General features: G+C 41.3%; 1 protein-coding gene across 4 annotated transcripts in view; it reads right to left on the bottom strand.

Moving 5' to 3' along the window:
- SPOCK1 (SPARC (osteonectin), cwcv and kazal like domains proteoglycan 1) overlaps positions 1 to 21,528 on the bottom strand; it is a 384,074-nt gene that overhangs the window by 20,060 nt on the left and 342,486 nt on the right. The window lies entirely within an intron of this gene.

Below are 21,528 nucleotides of genomic sequence, written 5' to 3'. Positions count from 1 at the left end.
GGGGTTTGCCTAAGGCCATAAACAGAGTGGCTTAATCAGATCTTGACAACTTGTGATCCATGGATAGCAGCCTACATGGTACAATAAACAACTGTGTTTTGCTACCTGTGACCTGCCTGGGACTACAAAAACAATTGTCGGGGGGAAGTCCAGGCATCTTGGTTGGCCACTATATATGGTTGGTGGAATACATTCAGGTTATGGTGGCTCTTACATTGGTTAGCTCTACTCTATTCACTAGAGTAGATCATGGTAACTTTCACACACATTCTAAGGTCACCAGCAAATAAACTGGGCTCTACAAAATCTACTGAATAAGAAATGAAGACTTGCTCTACTTATATGATCTCAAAGTTCTGCAAAGGTGTTTTTTTTCTTAACCAAAGACATAAACATGTAAAATTGGCAAATTATAGTGAAGGGAAATGCAATTTTAACAAGAAAGCTGTTTTTATTACCAAAAAGGCTATGTATTATTCATCATTCTATTCTTTATTATCAGAAACATATGCAACCTTATATTTTATTTATTATATTCTTCCTCTTCCTTGGTTTGCTTTCACGTAGGAGCAAAATACCTTAATTAATGAATTATCTGAGGACATGAAGTATTCTTTCCTCCAAAAAGCTAAACTGCTGATAATGAAAAAGTACTTCCCATTTATCATCAGTTTTACTTGTTGAAGCCCTTTGGAAAAACTCTGAGCTGCTGAAAACACTTAGAGGTAATTTCTCCCCTCCCCCCACCCACCACAATTTTCGTACTTCCTGGTTGTCATAGGCAAACTGTGGTTTGTTCAAACTCCCCCCTCTCAAGTTTCAATGAGAGAGCAAATTATGGATTGTCAGGAAGTGTAGAAATATTGGTATGTGAAAGGAGAGGGAAAGTGGATGAGAGAGCCTATAAGCCCAAGGCTGGTACAGTTTCTAGTATATCCAACAGTTATCATGCATGCATCCAGAACTCTTAACACCATTTGAAATTCTAACTTTAAGTACTAACACAGAATCTAAACATATATAATCAATAATTTATAAAATCATTAGTGACATACGATTAGGACAAACAAATTTGATGAAACACACTTGGGAATCTGATCTAGATACAGTAATTGCAGAGGTAGAGCCTATGGGGAAAAAAGCCCTTAAATTCAGTGCCCAGGCTCATAAAAGAGAATATTCTTAAGCTGCTACACAGACGGCATTTAACACCTTTGAGGTGCAGTCATATTAATGAAGCTATTTCTGCTCTTTGCTGGTGAGGGTGTAAAGAGATTGGAACATAGACATATGCCATGGGCCTACAGCAAATTACAGCCATTTTGGGAAAATGCTGTTGGTGAAATAAGTTTGATCACAAAACAAATCTTATTTGCACCCCAACTTTAGTACTGGTAACAGTCTTTAAAAATGAAAATGTCAACCTGAGATACAAATAATTGATTGCTTTTCTTTTAGTAGCAGTTTGACAACTTGTTGCCCAAAATTAGAACACTTGGAAATGTCACAATGGAAATGAAAGTTTGGATTACCTTCAGGGGGGAAAAATGACCAAGAAAATTAAAGCCTTAGCTGGAAAGAGAGATTGGGGTGATTTTATAGAGACATGGTACCCTTTCATCACATACTCGACAGAACATCAACTACAGTGGCATCCATTGGACTTGCATTTGAAATTGTGGAATAATGTCTTCCCTTAGGAATCTGTGGTTTGGGGGAGGGGAGGGGAGGGGGGAAAGGAAAATGGTTCATATGGGGAGTTATGTTCATGTGATTGCATTCCGATATTTCTCCCCTCTTAGTACTAGTAGAAATTCCATTTAAAGTCAGTTGGGAAGATAGGAATGCACTTTAGAAACAGGTTTCCTAATTAGACCAAATATTCACTGCTGACATTTCATTAAGCCAAGCAAGTAGCTCTTTTCTGAAAATAAATGTGCGTATTTACACTGACGTTCTCTGTCCCCACCCCCACCCCCCTCCGCCTGTAGAAGGAAGAAGAAAAAGGCTGTTATTCTTCAATGCTGGGGAAACTACATTTTTCTAGATACAAACATTTCATGTCAAAGTGGATCCCCAGTGCTACCATACACTATGTTCTGGGTGTTTTAATGGCCAGCTTTCTAGAAGCACAATGCCTGTCCTGATAACCACCTCTGATCCTCCTGTCACTTATTTACACCTGGTGCTGCAAATAAAGCTGGAGACAAGATGCGTAGTAATAGCTGTGAGATGAATACAGGACCCGCCAAAGCAGCTGAACAGAGGAAACACATTCTGATGTGGAGCTTACATAAAACAGGGTTTTTAAAGAACAAAGCTCAGAGATAAAATAGCACAAAGACAGAGGGCTGCCGTTCAAAGATGCACAGAGAGAAGCACAGTGCTATAGCCTACTTTCTTAGTTCATGTCAGATGCTTCTATGTAAGTGTTAATTAATTCTGTGAGAACCTTGAAAGTTTTGGCAGTTCAGCTTACTCAGATGCCCAGAAATCTGGAAGCTAATCAGAGACTGATGCAAACTATTTTAGCATACTGGGCAGGAAGATTATACTTCTCTATTGTACACCACCTGTAATGCTTTGCCAGATGTTTCTCCCTTTCTGGCATGGTGCTTCTGCTTTCAACAGCTGCACAACAGGCTGCAATTCTATGTAGCTTTCTCTAGCATGGTAGTGTAGCGATGCTAGAAGTTTTCCTCACTGACAAGTTGCAAAATTTATTATAGTGAGAAAATATGAGGATTTTTAGTTGTTGTTGTTGTTGTTGCCAATAAATTGGTTACCTTTTATTCTGTCAGGACTCCTGTAATTTTGGCAATGGATAAAGAAAGCAGTGTTTGGGTTTTTTTTGTTTAGTTTTGTTTTAGAAGTCATTTTCACTGCAAAAACAGGATAGGTGCAGCAAGAACATTGCAAAATTGGGAGAACATTGAAGGAAGTCTGTGCTTCAGTTTGCCATTTTGGAAAATGCAAATGTTGCAGGTTCACCTTTAAATGCTAGCTGAACTGAATTCATTCCCCATCTTTCCTTCCACTAGTGGCCCCTTTTATTCCTGTGCCAATGCAGATCCCACACATATTCCAACCACCCTCTCTCCGTTCATTCTCAACTGTCTTCCTTTTCAAATCAACTGTACTCTTGAGCTTTGTAATACCACTTTTTTCTCATTCAAAGCAGGGCCCCATTTGCCTCAACATGGGGAGGAAAAACAAGATGCACCTCATTATATTGGGACAAAGCTTGTGGGTGTACAAAAATTCAAACCATAAGAAAGTTAGGAGCATACCGATACAACTGGTGCCAATGGGAAGTAGGCAAATGTGATACCTAATGATTGCAACATTATGCAGTTACTTGCATGTGTCCATGGGCTGTCGCACTTCATCTAACATTACAGGAAGAATGTCATAATGCCTTAACGAAACCCAGTGCCTTTCACTGGTGTCAGTTATCACATTTATCTGACCATCATATGTAGTTTCTGTACATGTGATAATGGATGCTGCAAAATTCACATTCCCACTTCGTATGGCGCAAGCCTCTCCCACTTGCATACAACCTTGGATCAATGCATAGACAGAAAAGCAAGGCCAAGAGAAGCCACCCAACTCCCCTCCTGCCAATCTTTTTGAGATTGAGATAATGGTAAATGTCACATTTCACTGAAAAAATATTTTAAGCTTTACACATAAGTAGGGCTTCTCAGGGAAATGGCTGCTTCTTTAAAAGAAATGAAAGCTTAACATGAATACTCTGCAGCAATCTATACAATAAGAGTGATTTCCTTGGAGAGTTGAAGTAATCCTAATGACCATGAAAACAATCTACCTGTACATTAAGGAGAACAGAACTAATTTAGTGGAAAAATACGGGTTCAGATTCTTTGTTCTCTTTGTACCCTTCCAAGTAGCTTGCCAGCTGATGTTGTGGCAAATCAGTATTATTCACTGTGAATCAAAGCCAGCTCAACCAGTTTAGCCTGAAATGGGTGAAGTTTGCACTGAGGGCAAATGGACATGGTCTTTGTTTGGGAATAAGTGAAAAAACTATCCTAAGAGTGTGGTGTTTACAATGGCTAGGCACAATCTGAACTGGTTGAAAGTAAGCACAGGCTGACTTTGGAGATAATAATGTGGGGAGGGGGAAATCTGACATCAGTTCTCATTTGGAGAGAGAGAGATCTGATGCTTCCTATGGAAGTTCATTACTTTCCTAACCAGTGGTGAAAACAAGAAACTTAAAAAAAAAAAAGGATGTGATGCAGAGAATCTAATATTGTCAACAACCACTGCAGAAACCTTTGCGGCCCCAATGACATCAGAGTAGCAGAGTTGGTAGACCTGGAAAAGGGACGTGCTGCATATTTGCCAGCATTTCGCCGATGGAAATAGGGACACCCCGTTCCACAATCCCATTTTACTATTTATTAACCACCACCACCCCCCATCTTACTGGGTTGCCCCAGCCACTCTGGGCAGCTTGCAACACAGATAATAACATAATAAAACATTAAACATTAAAAAAACTTCCTGATACAGGATTGCCTTCAGACGGCTCGGGGGTTGGATAACTCCATACCCTCAAACATTTCTCCAATGAAAATAGGGACATCCTAAGGAAAAGCGCGACATTCCGGGATCAAATCAGAAACCAGGACAGCTTCTCTAAATTGGACACCCCTGGAAAATAGGGACACTTGGAGGATCTGGTGCTGGGGGTAGATTGGGGGGGCCTGCTGGGATGGATGAGGAGAAGGACTTGGATCCAAAGCTTTCTCAGTCCAGGGAGAAGCCTATGCTAACCCAGCCCAGGAATTGTTGTAGTTTATTTCCCTTCCACTGGAAACACAAAACAAAACAGAAAAGGAAGGAGGAACACAAGAAACTCTCTCTGCCCTCATTTCTGCCCTGGTGGTCCCTTCCCCCTCTCAGCTGGACTTCTTAATTTCAGTGGGATCTTTCTGCATTTTTGGCTCAGTGAAGAAAACCACACTGCTGTTTTTCATTTAATGTAACTAATGATGAATTCTGTGGCAGCTCATAAGGATAAAACTGCAGAATGAAACTCACGCAGCTCTACTCAAATATGTTTGACATATGAAATTAATTAGATCCCAGCTGGTTATTGTTTTTATTTTAATTCCTTTAAAAATTAGATGTTTTCATAATTTGTTTCTTTCATTACCTACCCATGGGAAATAGAAGTAAGTCTCCTTGTGATGTGCTTCTTATTTATTTACTTAGCGAAAAGGTAAGCAAATATGAAATTATCAACTGTACTTGTACGGAGCCAAATCATTTATTTTAATCTGAGCTGTTTACTTAGTATAATATGTGTAATCATGCGTATGGCATTATAATGCTTTACTCATGGGTTAGCTGCATTGGCTTGTAGCCCATCGCATATTGAGAAGATTCATGTAATCTGCCTTTCCTTTAAGATGTGTATGTGATGTGCATGCATCATTTTAAAAACCACAGGAAAAAATAATAGGCAAAGACTAAATCAACTTGCCAAGAAAAGGAAAATAAATGAAAGATGGAAAATTGTGAGATAGAAAAGACAGGATGTTGGTTTTTTTTAATGTGGGGATTGACATACTTAATTTCAAAATAATTTTACTTCATGACCACAATGCTTAACATATAAATTTAAACAAATTAGCAAGAAAACTGGATCAAGCTGGAAGAGATGAATCATCTTCTTTCCAATCTGTATCACTATCTCCTGTGGTCATTCATAAATCTCTTCCATTACATTTCTGCATTAATGTGCATTAAAAACAATTGGCATGAAAATCCACATTTGCATACTATTTTAAATTTAATCTGGTGCCTCAGATTGATGAAGCTAGGTGTTTGGATAGAAACCTTGGAGAGCGCATCGTAGTGGCTACCACTAAAAGGGCCTTTTATTCAAGTCACCACCCTAGTCGTCACCTCAAACAAAGTGGGGGGGGGGGGCCTCTGGAGAATGTGGTTCAAAGATGAGCATATGAGACTTTAGAAATCTGGGTTCCAAGCTATATAGGGCTTTTCAGGTTAAAAGGAAAATTCTGAATTGTGCTCACATAGGAAGCCAGCGCAGCTCTTTTTAAACTGGTGGTGTTTTTTCTAACTGGCTACCAGCACCCGCCAACCATCTAGCTGTCATATTCTGAGCCAATTTCAAAGGCAGCTCAGGGCATGAATGCACTGTAGTAGTTTAATCTGGATTTGAACATGGTGTGGATAACAGTGGTCAGGTTTTCTTTGTTCAAAAGTGATCATAGCTGATGTACTACCATAAGCCAGGAAAAGGCACTTTGTGCCACAGGTGACACTTTGGCATCTAGAGCAGCAATATTCAGCATTCTGAGACCCAGGACCAACCTTCAGCCCAAGCATGCATTTGAGGACTCACTAAGGTTTTTAGCAATATATTGGTTTGGTTGTAGCACTGCAGTTGTGACCCACCATAGATCAGGCCATGACCCACTAGTTGAAGACCTTTGATCTAGAGCAGGCATAGGCAAACTCAGCCCTCCAGATGTTTTGGGACTACAACTCCCATCATCCCTAGCTAACAGGACCAATGGTCAGGGATGATGGGAATTGTAGTCTCAAAACATCTGGAGGGCCGAGTTTGCCTATGCCTGATCTAGAGTAAGGGATGGATCTAACAGCACCTCCACCCTGGGAATTTGACTCTCTCTCTCTCTCTCTCTCTCTCACTCTCTCTCTCTCTCTCTCTCTCTCTCTCTCTCTCTCTCTCTCTCTCTCTCTCACACACACACACACACACACACACACACAGGAGCTCCAACTGGGAGCTGCCTAGTGGAACTAATCCCAGCAGAACTTGTATTTGGCACTGTGACAGCCACTTCACAGCCATTCTGGGACCCCTACCATCTGAGGAAAGGTAGTACACCTCTCTGGTTAGCCCACTCTTGCCCCTTTTAAATCATCCTATAAACTTCCCTTAGGCCTCTCAAGGCCTCAGTAGATGGCCTTGGATCCAAGCATTGGTCTATAAGCCTGCACTCTAGCAAGAAAGCATGTATTGAAGCGTGCACAGTACCATTCCCTTAGGACAGCCAGCTCCCAACTTCCCACAGATCTGGGATTAGGGAAGAGGACTGCTAGATAAAATAGCAAAGGTTAAAGCAGGGATGGGCAACTTCTAACCACTGACCATGCTGGATGGGGCTTGGATGAGTTGGAATCCAACAGTATCTGGAATGTCACAGGTTGTCTGTCCATTGCTGGCTTAATTGAGGTATTGGAATCACAGAGGATTAGCTGTTCACAGCTCAGCTTCCAAGCAATGTGTTAATATGTGCAGGACTGCAAACAGAACTTGGAAGCAAATGTTATATGTAACTATTTGAACAAAACAACAACAACCCTAAATGCAGGTGCATTCTTCAATAAGAATGCAGTGAAGATAAATGCCCTTTTTATTGTAATGCAGCATTACATATAGATACACAAAGACTCACTTCTCTCCAATAATATAAGTGGTAATTAAAGGAACCTGAAAGTCTCACCCTTTTACACACGCTTATTCTCTTTCCTTAGACTCATTAGTAATTGTCTCAGGATCTATGTGGTTATGGATGCTGAATTATTGTAATTCTTAAGTAATTTCCTGCTTTGTGATTTAGCTGAAATATCACTCAGAACCTGGAGCAGTCTGAATAAAGATATCATACCTAACTAGAAAGGAGGCAGATGTATATTATTGATCAGGAGCTGTGTAATTGGGAATAGGTCTTAAGAATCCAACACGTAAGTGGCCAACTAAGATGAGAATCAACACACGTGTGTATCTCCCCCCCCCCAATTTACTGTTCAGAAGGGATCTTTGCTGAACTGACATAAATCTAATTCGACTTGGCTCCAGCAAAATGAAAAGAGGCAGTTGCAAGTCAGCATATGCTTACAAATACCGTTTTTCTCCTCCATTAGCTTTTTTGCATGCCCAGCTGATTTTGATTTTATATTATGTGTGTCCTCTATGCTTTTATTTGTATGTTCCCTGCTGAATGTTATCATGTCTCCTACCACCAGGGCTTCATTAAAGTAGAATGTTGTCATACAGCGAATTACTCTGAAATGTGAAAACAGAGACAGACTTCAAAAGGAAAATGAGGTGTTCTAGGGCATCGTGGGGATGGCAGCATTTAGAGGTGTCCCAATGGATCCTCCCTGCAATTTTCTGAAAACCTGACAGAAAGGCAATGAGTGTGTGCAAATGAGGAGAAAACGCAGCTCCCTCGTGAGCTGCAGTGGAAAGAACTCCATGGAAAGAACAAAGAATCTCTCTACCCTGCTGTTCCTTCTAAATTGAAATGAATGAAGCTTCTGCTGGCAGGGCACTTTGAAGAGCGGCTCCTAAGCAAGCACGATTCTGATGCCGTACCCAAAGACAGGACATGCAAACAGTAGGAACATGGTTGTATTCAAATCAAGGCAAATTAAAATAAGGCAGAAGGGGGGGCTGCAGCTTGTGGTTTCTAGCTTATGAAATCACAACTCTCTTCCGTATAACATTTCAAAGAGAGGGGTGATCTACAACACATCACTCATTTCTGGGGCAACCCAGTCAGATGGGTGGGGTACAAAAAAAATATATTTCTGAAAACACATGGAACAACCCTCTGTCTCTGCACACTTCATGTCTAGGTATGTTCTGCTATGCATGGACACTCGTCTCAGAGACAAATGTATTAGTGGCAATTCTGATAATGCTTTTGCACATATCTTCAGAGATATGTGGGTGTGCTGAAAGGGTATGCCTGCTCTGCCTTTGAAAGATGATGCGGAAAGTGTCCTTTAAGTGGTTCAGTTGCTTTTGAGGCCCTAAAATATCCATAATAATTGTGCTGTACAAAGGAAGGTGGATCCTGACCCCTGTGTTTGCTTGCAGTTCTATCTATGTTACAATCATGTAAGGAAGAACAATATAAGCCTAAGTTGGCTGCAGAGGGCACACAGTGCAAAGACCATTAAATATAATGAAATCATCACCTAATGATTTTCTCTCCCAGGAACCAGAGAAGCGACTAGTAGCTTGTTGATTAGGAATCTATATAGATACTATGTTTAAAACAGTTGATGTTTTTTTTTTAATGGCTATAGCTACACAGACATGGAAATTATTCTGACAAAAGTAAACAGCTTCAGGAAGTGTTACCCTGGGAGGTGGGTTGACTGTCAGGATTCCTAACAAAACAGGCACCCAGAGCAAGCAAACTGGTCCTCAGCTAGTGGGCTAATAACGAAGTAGACATCTGGTGAGGAGATTAAAAAGCAAAATGTCAGAGGAGATCAGAATTCCTAACTTGTGCAGTACCTGTTACTTGTGTATCATTACCATAATTTTATGTCTACCATAGGCCGTCACATTCCATAAAGTGTGAATCTATCCTGCAAATGGGCAGCCACATGCACCAATAAGAATGGTTATGTAAATCCTGAAGAAGCCTTAATAACAGTATTCTTTTTCCTTACTATTAAAGGGGCCTAGCACTGATTTTCTGGATTCCAAGATTTAATTTAATGAATTGCTTTTGTCATTAAAAAACTAAATTGAAGTCATTGTTAATATATTTTACAGTCAACATACACATAGAATGGAAGATCATTGTGTAACATAGGATTGTGTTACTTCTGAGTAGGTAAAGTTAGGATTGCAGCCTAAGTCTGGATCCAATCCATTGTCTTCTCCAGCCATTGTTTGTTCTTTTCTTAGAACATTTCCACAAACTATCCCTCAATTTCCTATTATTTCTATGTAGAAATCCTGATTTTTAAAAAGAAGCTAGTTTTGAGGAGTCAAAAGATAATAGGGTCCATTCCATATATTCTATCAGAGGGAGAGTGCATGTACAAGGGGATACCTGATTTGTCCAAGTACAGGTTACAACTTCGAGGGGAATTGTAAACTAATATGAAATGTAGAGATGGCCGAGTGTCACTGAGCTGACACTTAAATTCCTATAATTTCCCTAGAACTCTCAGGCACACCTATACTTAAAGATCAGACAACAGCTAAATACACTAGGTAAAGAATCCTTGTTGTCTCACTTTGAGAAGAATAGCATAGCACTTTCTATACACCTTAGTGCTGTGTTGTGTTTTTATTATCTGTCCTAGCATGTATGCAAGAGGTAATTAACCTCTGTTCTTATAACTGTCCTCCACTCCCTAAATGTGAAGTATGAAATATTTTATTTATTTCATATAATATACCTATTGATTGTAACCAACCAACCAACCCTCAACATTACTGTGGGGATTTTAGCCATTTGTCCATGTTCCAGGAATGAGGAAGAACTGAGTCACCCCATTTTTCCTTACAACAATCTGGATCTCCACTGGCCAATTTAAAATCACAAATGTATGCAATTGGCTAAGCTGCTAATGTTATTGACTGCAATAGTGCAGAGTTCTTTGAACACTTACATGCCAACATATGTATTCACCATCTTGTAGCAAACTCTCTGTTGAGCCTTCCACCATTAATAAAGGGAGTGTTTTAGAACCAAGACTTCGAGCTGACCTCTAGCAAAGAGTGGTTAAAGTCTGACAGAGCGGATGAGTCAAGGAGCAGGATAGTAAGTTAACTTTTGATAGCCAAGCACTTCAATATCCCCACTGGTTGAACAACTACACTGAAAGGAAATGTAAGGTGCCCAAACATGTACCTCATTACATCCCTAGCATAACCCACACTATTCCAACAACAAAGCAAACAATTCCTTTGATGTTTGCACAACTGCTTTCATCTACAGTAGGGCAAATAAATAAGTGTACAGCCAGAAATCTCTCTCTCTCTCTCTCTCTCTGTGTGTGTGTGTGTGTGTGTGTGTGTGAGAGAGAGAGAGAGAGAGAGAACTGTCCATGGATTCAAGACAGTTTCAGCAAAAGCAACTAATCTACTTTAAACGTTAGTCATTCTAGAGAAAATTAAATAGTTGGAACTGTAGTTATTGAAAGAAAATGCAAGCAAAGAGCGGTGTTCTGGGAGCTTGGCAACAGCCCTCATTTAAATGTAGATCTTGTGTGGTTCGTCAAGCCAGTCTCCTGTCAGTCCTCATAGGTACTGTTCTGAATAATTATTTCATCAGAGTGGTTATGGATCAATGCACCCAAAGTGTTTGCAATTAACAAATCTTGTAAAAGGTCCAGCCAGGCATTTTTTTTTTTTATAATGAAGGATTCTGAGCTCTAGATAAAACTTTTACATTATGCATACATCATCAGCATTAAGGCTGAGGCTGTTTAATTGCTAACAGCTTAGTGACATGCAGTGTATGTACTTAACAGTTTTTTTTTTTTAAGTGTGGATTTTTATAAGACTTCACTGTATATCTAAAGTGATGTTAAGCCTGGGTAGTCCCATTTATCAGATTTATTCACCCAATACACTATATTACAGGAATTCTGAAGGAATTCAAAGTCTTGACTGACTGGCTTTTGGGTTCCACGTGGTTTGCAATTTGTACCTTTTCAGCAACAACAGGAAAAATAATGCACTAGAGCAGTGTTTCCCAACCTTGTGCCTCCAGCTGTTTTCAGACTACAATTCCCATCATCCCTGACCACTGGTCTTGCTAGCTAGGGATGATGGGAGTTGTAGTCCAAAAACATCTGGAGGCACAAGGTTGGGGAACACTGCACTAGAGGACCAGTAGAAAAGGGGGCTATTGAGGTAGAATGTCTCCATTTTCTGACAACATCACTGCACGACTCACGAGGATATAGAAACACAAAGCTGGGAACAGATTCATAGAGCTATAGGGCTAAAAGAGCTATGAAGTGATATTGCGTGTTAAGACCCCCCCCCCCCCAAAAACCCTTCAAATAAAGACACAAAGGACTCAAATTTTAGTTTAAAGTTTTGGGCATAATTTTTATTGATTACAGGCTGTGAGTGGTTTGCTTACGCATTGGTTCCAAACTATCTGAACCTGTCCAGGACAGGAGCAGAACTGACAATCGCCAGCGCAGAGGTCAGTAAGGGTCAACACCCTGGGCGATCGATTGGTCTGGGAGCAGTACCAGGATCACCCCAACATGCTCCCAGGGGCTCTCGTGTGGCCCTATCCCCTTTTCAGGGGTTGGACAAAAGCAAGACAAACACCTGGATTCCTTTAACAGAATACCCACACCACCACAATTGGAGGGGCAGGCCACAGCCAAGCCACACCCCCTCCAAGAACACCTTTAACCAATGCCTAACCACAAACCTTACAAAGTTGTGACAATTTGCTATGCGGTAGGCAAAATTCCTACCGTGCCCCTGCTCCAAAACAGATGACCCCAAATGGCATAGCAAGGTCAGAAATACCCTAAATATAGGGAGGGTGGGCAGGTGATCCAGTGCATGAAAAAGAGGAGGCTCAATGCAATGTGCAGCTGTATAAAAGAGGCTCCCCAGCTACTATTTGTGAAATCCCATTGGCCAGATTCTGCCCAGCAACCGAGGAACCGATTGGGTAGTTGTGGCCATCCAAACGTACCCGCCCCAGCAACCAAAGGGCAGTTTATGGTGATCTCACCACAACACGTGCTCTCAGTGAAGAGAACACAATTTGCCCAGCTCCTGCAACAAGGCATGATACTATACATGCAAACAGTTTCCTAGCAGCCTCTCATGAGCTAGCATTCCAACATGGAACAAGGCACAGTGTTTCAAAGGAGCATTTAGCCACAGTTGGGAGGGGCTGTAGTTCAAGGGGTATAGCTGCATGCTTCCTATGGGTCCCAGTTCTTTTTCCAAGATTAGAAAAAGCAATCCCAATCATTCAAATAGGATATGTCATACATTAGAGGGGAAAGCACCTCTGGCAGTTGCCTCAGGTGAGAGAACATAAGAAAAGAGAACAATTTTACCTCTCAAAAAATATTGATGCCTCCCATAGCACCCCTTTACGTTTTTCAATAGGAGTGAATGGCAGCCATAAAGTCAGTGCCCTTTGACATTGTTGTGATGGGAGCAAAACATGTCACAACACACCTGACACTGGATAGCTTAGCCAAGACTGACTGGGGATCTCACTGCATTTACACACTTGGAAAAAGAAGAGTGTTCCATACTCACACATCCTGCTAGCCAGATTCATATATTTATCAAAGGTGACACAAAAGCTAAAAACATACCCAGGGGGATAATATAGTCTCGGCCAGGTATGTCAAACACCAGCAGAAACACCCAAGTCTTCAAATGGTGCCAAAACACCATAAAAAAGAGAGCCAAGAGGCACATCCTTACAATCACATACAGCCCCTACCTTTTCATAGGTAAAAAGAGGGAAGCATCTGCTACTCTCATACATGCTCTCCCTGCTGTTTAAAAGGTGCCTGTACATTGTCCTGATGTGGATATGGCATGCCAAACTGCCCTGTATTTTCCCCCATCTAAAGAACAAATTGCTTTAAAAGCAGCCTGAAGAAACGCTATGGGAGACAAAATAGCACTAGAACTGTAAGAGAAAGGAAAGAGAACCTGCTTGCGAAAGTGGATTACATTTGCCTATTAAACCAATTAAGGCTTGTCCAGTTTACTAAATTCCAGCAGCATTTAATGTTTCCCTTGATCCAAATGATAATATTTCAGCTACTGGGGGGGGGAGGGGAGAAAAGAAATGCATTAGAAGTTGTACAACATTTGCACTGTGTATTAACTGAACAATACAGCCAGCACAGGAAATCTAAGGTGTCTGGACTTCCTAAATGGAAGAAGCCTTTTTGATTTTTGTAATGACACCAAATTATCCGCTTTTTATTTTTTTAAAAAAACCTTAATGCCTAGGTAAAACATTTCAGTTATTTCTTACTCTAAATGGCACAGATTGCCTCTTCCACTCCTCATTGTATTCAGCGTGTGAGAACTAAATCACACACTGCAGCTTTAAGTGGGACTTTATTACAGAGTTTAGACTTTTCTCTCTATTCATATTGTGTTTATTATGAAAGTAAAATGATGTTTGTTCCACTTGACAGGTTAGAAATATTAATTCCCCTTAGCCTGGAAGTATAAAGTAGCAATAACTGAATTGCGTGTGCTTAGAAAATATGACTGGAGAACAAGGTTTGATTTTATATTTATTACATTTACATCCCATCTTTCTTCCAAGGAGCTCAAGGTGACACACACTGCCCTCCCCTCTGATACCTCCTCTGAACCCATGGTCTTATCCTCTGAAAAAAGGGAGTCCATCTCTGGGGACATAACACTCCCTGGTTGTTCCTACCCTCCTGCCCTGGTGGAAACAATGCTTCCTTATTGCTGGCCAGAATTGTCTACCTGTCTGGTCTACTCTCATTATTCCAGGCCAAGGCACTCCAGCAAGCATTGTGCATGTGCATGCTTTGCTCTGTTCACATGACGCATGCTGGTGTTATCACCACTGCATTGCAGGATTTATATTGAGTCAGCAGGTGCTCTGTGAAGCAGTGGAAAAAATAAACAAGGTGTTGGAGCTGTGTGTGACATGGCTTACCTTGTGCTCCCTAAGCTAGTGTTTGTTGTGGTGAAGGATGCTGAACCATTGCCAGATTCAGTTGCCAGTAGGTGCTTCTGTATATGGAAGGGAAAGGGAATAATAATAATAATAATAATATATTATTATTATTATTATTTATACCCCGCTCATCTGGCTAGGTTTCCCCAGCCATTCTGGGCGGCTTCCAACAAAATATTAAAAATACATTAAAACACCAGTCATTAAAAACTTCTCTAAACAGGGCTGCCTTCAGATGTCTTCTAAAACTCAGATAGTTGCTTATTTCCTTGACATCTGATGGGAGGGCGTTCCACAGGGCGGGCGCCACAACCATCTTGTTTACTTAAGGCAGCAAAATGACTCAGGCAACAAATGACTCAAGAGTAACATCGTTACACGGGGATTCATAGAAGACAAGTAACCATTTCTGCAAATGACCTTTCAAACTGTATTCCAGGGAGCACTAGGGTTCTTTGGAAGCTTGTCAGGAATTTCACCATTTGCCATCTTTCCCAGTACTACAATAAAGTTGTAGGAGGGGACATTCTGTTTGCCTGGGGAATTGTAAGGGTGGACAGACCTTGGCTAGCACCCCACATGAACCGACATGAACTGAGATACATGTAGAACAGAATTGGAGGACTGAATTGTGTCATATTCAGTCATGCGATTTCATACCAGGTACTTGGAGGTTCCTCTATATGGGAAGAACTTTGTGCTAGCTGAAAATCCCTGCAGTAAATCCTTAGTTAATGAACAGTTGTAGCAGGTTGTCAACTGAGATAAAAAAATTATCCATTACCTGATCAGATGAACTTCAGCACTACTAAATAAGCACATCTCAGGGACTGACTCAGTTTCTTAATGCACGTCAGGAAACCTAGAGTGGGCTTTTGTTGTACAGCAAAATAAAATAAGTGTAGATGGGTTTTGATGAAGACAAGTTCATGCTCAGTGTTAAGCAGCCTGCCAAAGTTTATTCTTGCTTATTTTTTGAAACAGTGATTCCACTCAGACTTCTGTAGGAACCACTGGATCAGGAGGAAAACAGTGATTCATACCTCTTTCAAAAGTTCATTCCCCTTTCAAGAGGGATGCAGAAGAACAGCAAAGAAAAAGAAGTGTATATGTAAATCATGATAAAAGAATTTTGGAGACAGCTATAAACTTACAGCAAATGCCATTATAGTAAACCAACACATAGCACCGTAGTGGGAAAAGGTCTTGAAAGGGAGAAATCTGATCTTAACTTGTCTTATTTATAAACTATACTATAGATCATTTAAAGTCCTCTTTGGAGTATACATACTTTCTGTCTACTCTTTCTCATTTAGACCTTCTTGCTACAGCAAACACTCTGCACACCTTCTTCTTCTTTTTTTACTTTTAACATTTAAACAACCCAACAGCTTTTTAAGGCTTTGTGATGCTTCACTGATTCTAATGGGTCTTTTGAGAAGCAAAAATCCACACATGTATAGAGCCTTACTGATGCTAAAAGCCCCCAGCAAAGACAGGTACCTGTAAAGTTAGACCTGATGGCAAAACTGGAAATCCCTGAAGTATGTATTTTTTAAATACAGAGCTCACATCCTTGCAAGGCTAGAATAGAAAATGTTATAGTGTTTATAGTGCTGATACAGCAACTAATACACCACTTCTTTAGGTGTCAGCATCTCTTAGTTTAATTATAAAAGAAAACATCTCATTCAGAATAAGTCAACCGCTGCAAGCAAAATCAGATAAGCATTTCAACAGGGAGCTCCGAACCACCAAAATTTCCAAATTAACTTCTATTATCATTAATTAATTAAGATGACTGCTTCCTGTTTGGAAATCATACTCTATCATGGCCTGTCAATACAATTTTCTGTCAGTTGTCACTTGAAACCAAATATAATGGGGTTTCCATTCCATGGACCTTAAACTGTCAGCTGATTGTCACTTCAAGTATTGGAATGAATTATTCAGAGTGGGGGAGGCATCTAGGCAACAATAATTAAAACTAACAAACAAACAGCCATGCCAGATGATCCCAGATGGGAGGTGCTGCCTCATCATATGGAACTGGTATAAATTCGGAAAAATCTAAACAGTAGCTCCGTGTGGTATCTTCAATAATTAAAATTCCCATCTGGGCAGGCAACTACTTTCCTTGCTCCATCAACTATGTGAGCTGGGTTGAAAGAAGAAGGGACTCAATAATGGTGATGATAATGTTGACAGGGTTTCAGTTTAGAGGGCAGTGGCTGGATTCTTAACCCCTGATTCTTAACTCATGAAAAAAGCCAGCAAACCGAAAAATCAGTCAGCAGATCTCATTAGGATCATCCTCCACATACACCTATAAAGTATACATTGTGGAAGCAAAATAGTTATTTAGCTGAATATTGGGGGGAGGACAAATTTAACAATGTACTGGTCCACAGAATGTAAACACACAAGCAATCTCATAGTCCGTTATGATACTAGTCTTTGTCTGCCTTTCTTTCTATTAGATCTAGATACTGGCCAGTTTCTTGGGGTTCAATAGTTTGTCAGCCTTTCTCTGGCAAGTCTGTAGTACAAGGGAAGGAAACCAGTGTCTCTACAGGTCTCATCATTTTTAATAATAGACCCTACTGACTAGGGTTGGAATTTTAACAACATCTGTAGGGGGTGCAGGTTCATCATACCTGAAATAAGGGAACAAATAATAGAGGACTGTCCTCTGTAAAGACACGTGGCCACCCTTAGTACAGCCATATGGCAAATTTGTACATAGGGACCCAATGGTTAGTGATGATGGGAGCTGTAATCCATCACCATTGACCTTTGTGGTTCCCAACTCTGACATCTGAAGGGTTGTCAGGTCCAAGTCTGGTTTTAATAATAAAGAGCCAGAAGAAGAGTGAGCAGGGCCCTTGAAATTGCCCACAAACATTTAACACCTGGTCAGCACACTGAACAGACCCACAAGCCACCACAGTGAGATATGCTGTGTTTCTATTTAAATTACTGTAATTATTTCTAAAGGTGTCTGGTGGTGTCTGGGAGACCTACAATAAGGGCGCTATGGAAACAGCCCCTGGTATTTAGAGGTATACTGCTTCTGTGCATTGGGTTTTCATTTAACTGTACAGTGGCTGACAGGAGAGGCTTCTATGAGTGGAGCAGGTGGGAGGAATTTTGGGTATGTGCAACTGAGCAGGGCTGGGGGTAGGGAATGCATGTGGAGGTTGCAAAGGAATAAGCTGGTGCTTGTGGGTCCTAACCTCAAATGGATGGCCAAGCCATGATGCTGCGTCATGCCTACTGCAGACAGAGCTTGGTAGGGAAGAGAAGGCTGTACTGATATCTATGATGTATTTTTTGCACACTGTTCTGAAGACAACGGGCTTGTTCCTTAATTATGTAAGGGACCAGTATAAAAAAAGTTCACCATCAAAGTCTGGGCAAAGTAGCTGAGTGGAAGATGAATAGCCAGGTCTACATAAATCAAACAAAATCCATAAAAGTCAATGGAAGTTTGAGCGCAGCATTTTTAAATTACTTTGGAAAAATGGTCTGAAGATTGAGACATTTCTCATCCTATCATTTAGAACTGTTGTCCTCTGACCTTTTGCTATGAAAGAATAAAACGGAAATAACCCACCTACCCCATATCCTGCCCTCTCCAAATGGACAGATTGCTCAGGGTGACAAAGTTCAGAAACAAACAAAATTGTGATTTCTCGCAGCTGGCTTATCCCATTCAGCATTTATAAATTCACTTCTCTTAGAAAAGCCAGCAATCCCAAATCTAAAAAGCCAGATAGAGAAATGAGCTACGAATAAAACATTTTACTGGTTTCAGAAATGGTGATATATTTGGAAGCAATGAAGCTATGAATGTAGAACTGTTAGCAAATGTCTTTGATTTCTGCACTTCTAGCCCGTGCATGTCTACTCAGAAGCGCTACTCAGTTCAATGGGACTTTGAAGAGTATAGGAGTGCTGTATGGGAAGTAGATTCAAGTCACCCATCATTACCCTTGTCTCTTCTCCCTTTTCTGTTTTTTTCCATTGTCTTGTTTAGATTGCACGCTCCTAGAGGGAGATTGGGCACCAATCTATTACTTGCCAATGCAATTTTATAAAGCACCTGATGGCACTTTATGTATGTGGCCCTGCTCACATTGCCCATCAACCCTTTCTACCTTCCACCCCTATTGAACCCCCTAAACTTTGCTAACCACCATTGGCTCACAGCTTACACAACCTTCCTGTTTACACCTCACCAGCCTTTCCCCTTTCAGCAGTCACTGAAGGGCGATTTCCAAAGAAGGGAAGCCAGGCACACAGGAAGCCGGCAAGTGGCTATGGGGAGCATGGCGAGGAGCGATCAATGTCAAATATCTTCACTGGAGACTGGCATGGGTAAACCAATTTTTGTTTCAGATGCTGGTCTCACCACGTTGGCAGGGCTGAATGAAATTCTGCCTGAAATGCTAGTTTGCTTATATAGCACTGCAATTCTGTGGCCAGTTTATCATGGGTCTTAATTTTCACAGAGCTAAGGACTGTTGTTGTTGTTGTTGTTCAGTCGTGTCCGACTCTTCGTGACCCCATGGACCAGAGCACGCCAGGCACGCCTATCCTTCACTGCCTCTCGCAGTTTGGCCAAACTCATGTTAGTAGCTTCGAGAACACTGTCCAACCATCTCATCCTCTGTCATCCCCTTCTCCTTGTGCCCTCCATCTTCCCCAACATCAGGGTCTTTTCTAGGGAGTCTTCTCTTCTCATGAGGTGGCCAAAGTACTGGAGCCTCAACTTCAGGATCTGTCCCTCTAGTGAGCACTCAGGGCTGATTTCTTTAAGAATGGATAGGTTTGATCTTCTTGCAGTCCATGGGACTCTCAAGAGTCTCCTCCAGCACCATAATTCAAAAGCATCAATGTGCTTTTGGATTACACATGTGCTAAGGATTGCACATGTGAAAATATGTCACATCTGGCTGCTGTGTACACACTGCAATAAAGAAGCAACCAAGGTGCTACTGGTGGCAAGAGTGTGTGTGTAGTTAATAAAAGGAAAAGTAATTTTACCTGAACATATGGGTGTACCTTCACAAAAGCTTTTAATGTCTTCTATAAAAATTTATTTTTCACATTTATGACACACGTCTTTCTTTTAAACTGCAGAAACCTTATTATGATTGGAGTTGTTGCACAATCCTGATCTCTTTGCCCTTCTCTCTGTTACAGTATTTCCACTATTGCTTCCCAAGAGCTGGATGAATTGGGAGATGCAATAAAGACTGTGCAACCCATGGCTCAATGAGATCACTGGAAATGTGGCCTGATGAAGTGTTAGGCACTGTACTTGAAAAGACCATCTGTCCACTGCTCATGACGAGTCAAAAATGATCTCTGAAAGCAATGGCTGAGAACTACAGAGAGATTTGTAGACAAATAAAATAAAGCACGAGCCTGTGCAGCCTTAGTGGCATCTACGAATTCCTCTATGTCTCAGGAAATCCTTGACTGTTCCTGTAGATTAGCTTCCTGGCGGCTTTAAGCAGCAAAAAAAGCTGTACTAGGACTCAGTATTGATCCCCAGATGGTGTGCAAAATGAGCAGAACTGGCACACTGATAAGAAAGAGGATTTCAGCAGGAAAAGCAAACAGTAGGATTGCCTAAAAGATAAAATTGGTAGACTAAGGCTGCAGTCCTAAGCACACGTACTCAAAGTGTATCCCATTGAGTGCAATGGAACAGCTCTCAGTAAAACATGTCACAGAATTAGACCTTCTTTGCACTCGTATCGTTTGTTTCGGACACAATATGCCAAGTTTTCCATTCAGAAGAAAAACCTTTTATAGTCTTACACATTTCTTCTTTTGTTCAGTGCTCATAATCCTATGCTTTATGTAGGGCACTAAGACCCCTACCTGCTCTGGAAAGCTTTATTTGATATATTGATACTCTGATCTTAAACATTCTTTTTGACTGTTGGCAAGAGGGACAAACTAGATTTCAAAGGGAGATGCCTAGGAAGAACAAAGTTCAAGCTTGCTGATGGGGGGCATAGCTAAAATGGGGAAAAATAAATAGTGATACTAGGGGCAGATGAATATAGGGGAAAGGACAAATCTGGAGAAGTACTAAGCTGATATAAAAATACAAGTGCACTCTCGTAAAAGAAGTGGGAACAACAGAATGCGACCTCAGATGTCCTGCAAAAACAGGGAACTGAAATTGCTAGGCAAGGAGAAAAGTTGCTACATGGAGAGGCATCACTAGGAGTAGCAGTCAGACATTACCTTAGACAGGACATACACCTGTTTCAGGTGATCAAAACCTTCACACTGGTGTTTTAGAGAACAGAGGCACTTACATGTTTAGACCTTTTAGCTTTCCCCAAATAAATTCACACAAGAGTCAGATATTTGGTTTGGTTTTTGGCAGAATTTAGGCCACAACTTTGTTGATTACAGCCAAGTGAGTGGTTGCATAGGTTCTGGTTCGACTATCTCCCTGCACCCTTGCAGGCAGTGCTGTCACAGAGCCATGTTCATAGGACAGCCAAGGATGAACACCAGGGACAGCTGCTGGAAGGAGCGCCAATCAGCCTACCTGATGTCCCCTGGACTCAGGCGCGGGCCGGACCCCTTTCGGGGAACGCCAAACCAGTGAGTCCCTGGAATATCTTCATTTGCATAGGCGTGGCCATGTCACGTGCCATGCCTATCACCTGAACCAGAGCCTATTCGCAACTTGCTACGCGTCAGGTGAAACCCAAATGGCACCAGCCAATCAGCCAAGTGGGGAAAATTCATGCTGTGTCTCTGCCCCAACGGCAGATGACACACGACGGCATAGCAAGGTCAAGCGCAAGCCCTAAATATAGGGAGAGGTGGGAGGGTGTTCCGATGCGAAAGCCCCAAAGAGGAAGCTCAGTACCCTCGCATGGGCTTAAAATAGGTCCCACATTGCTGCTATTTCGTGACACCCCATTGGTCAGATTTCACCCCAGCAACATGGGACTGACATATCAGGGTTTGT

The sequence above is a fragment of the Lacerta agilis genome, chromosome 2 (genome assembly GCF_009819535.1).
Source record: "Lacerta agilis isolate rLacAgi1 chromosome 2, rLacAgi1.pri, whole genome shotgun sequence".
Classification (NCBI taxonomy): domain Eukaryota; kingdom Metazoa; phylum Chordata; class Lepidosauria; order Squamata; family Lacertidae; genus Lacerta; species Lacerta agilis.
This window is presented reverse-complemented; position numbering and strand designations above follow the sequence as displayed.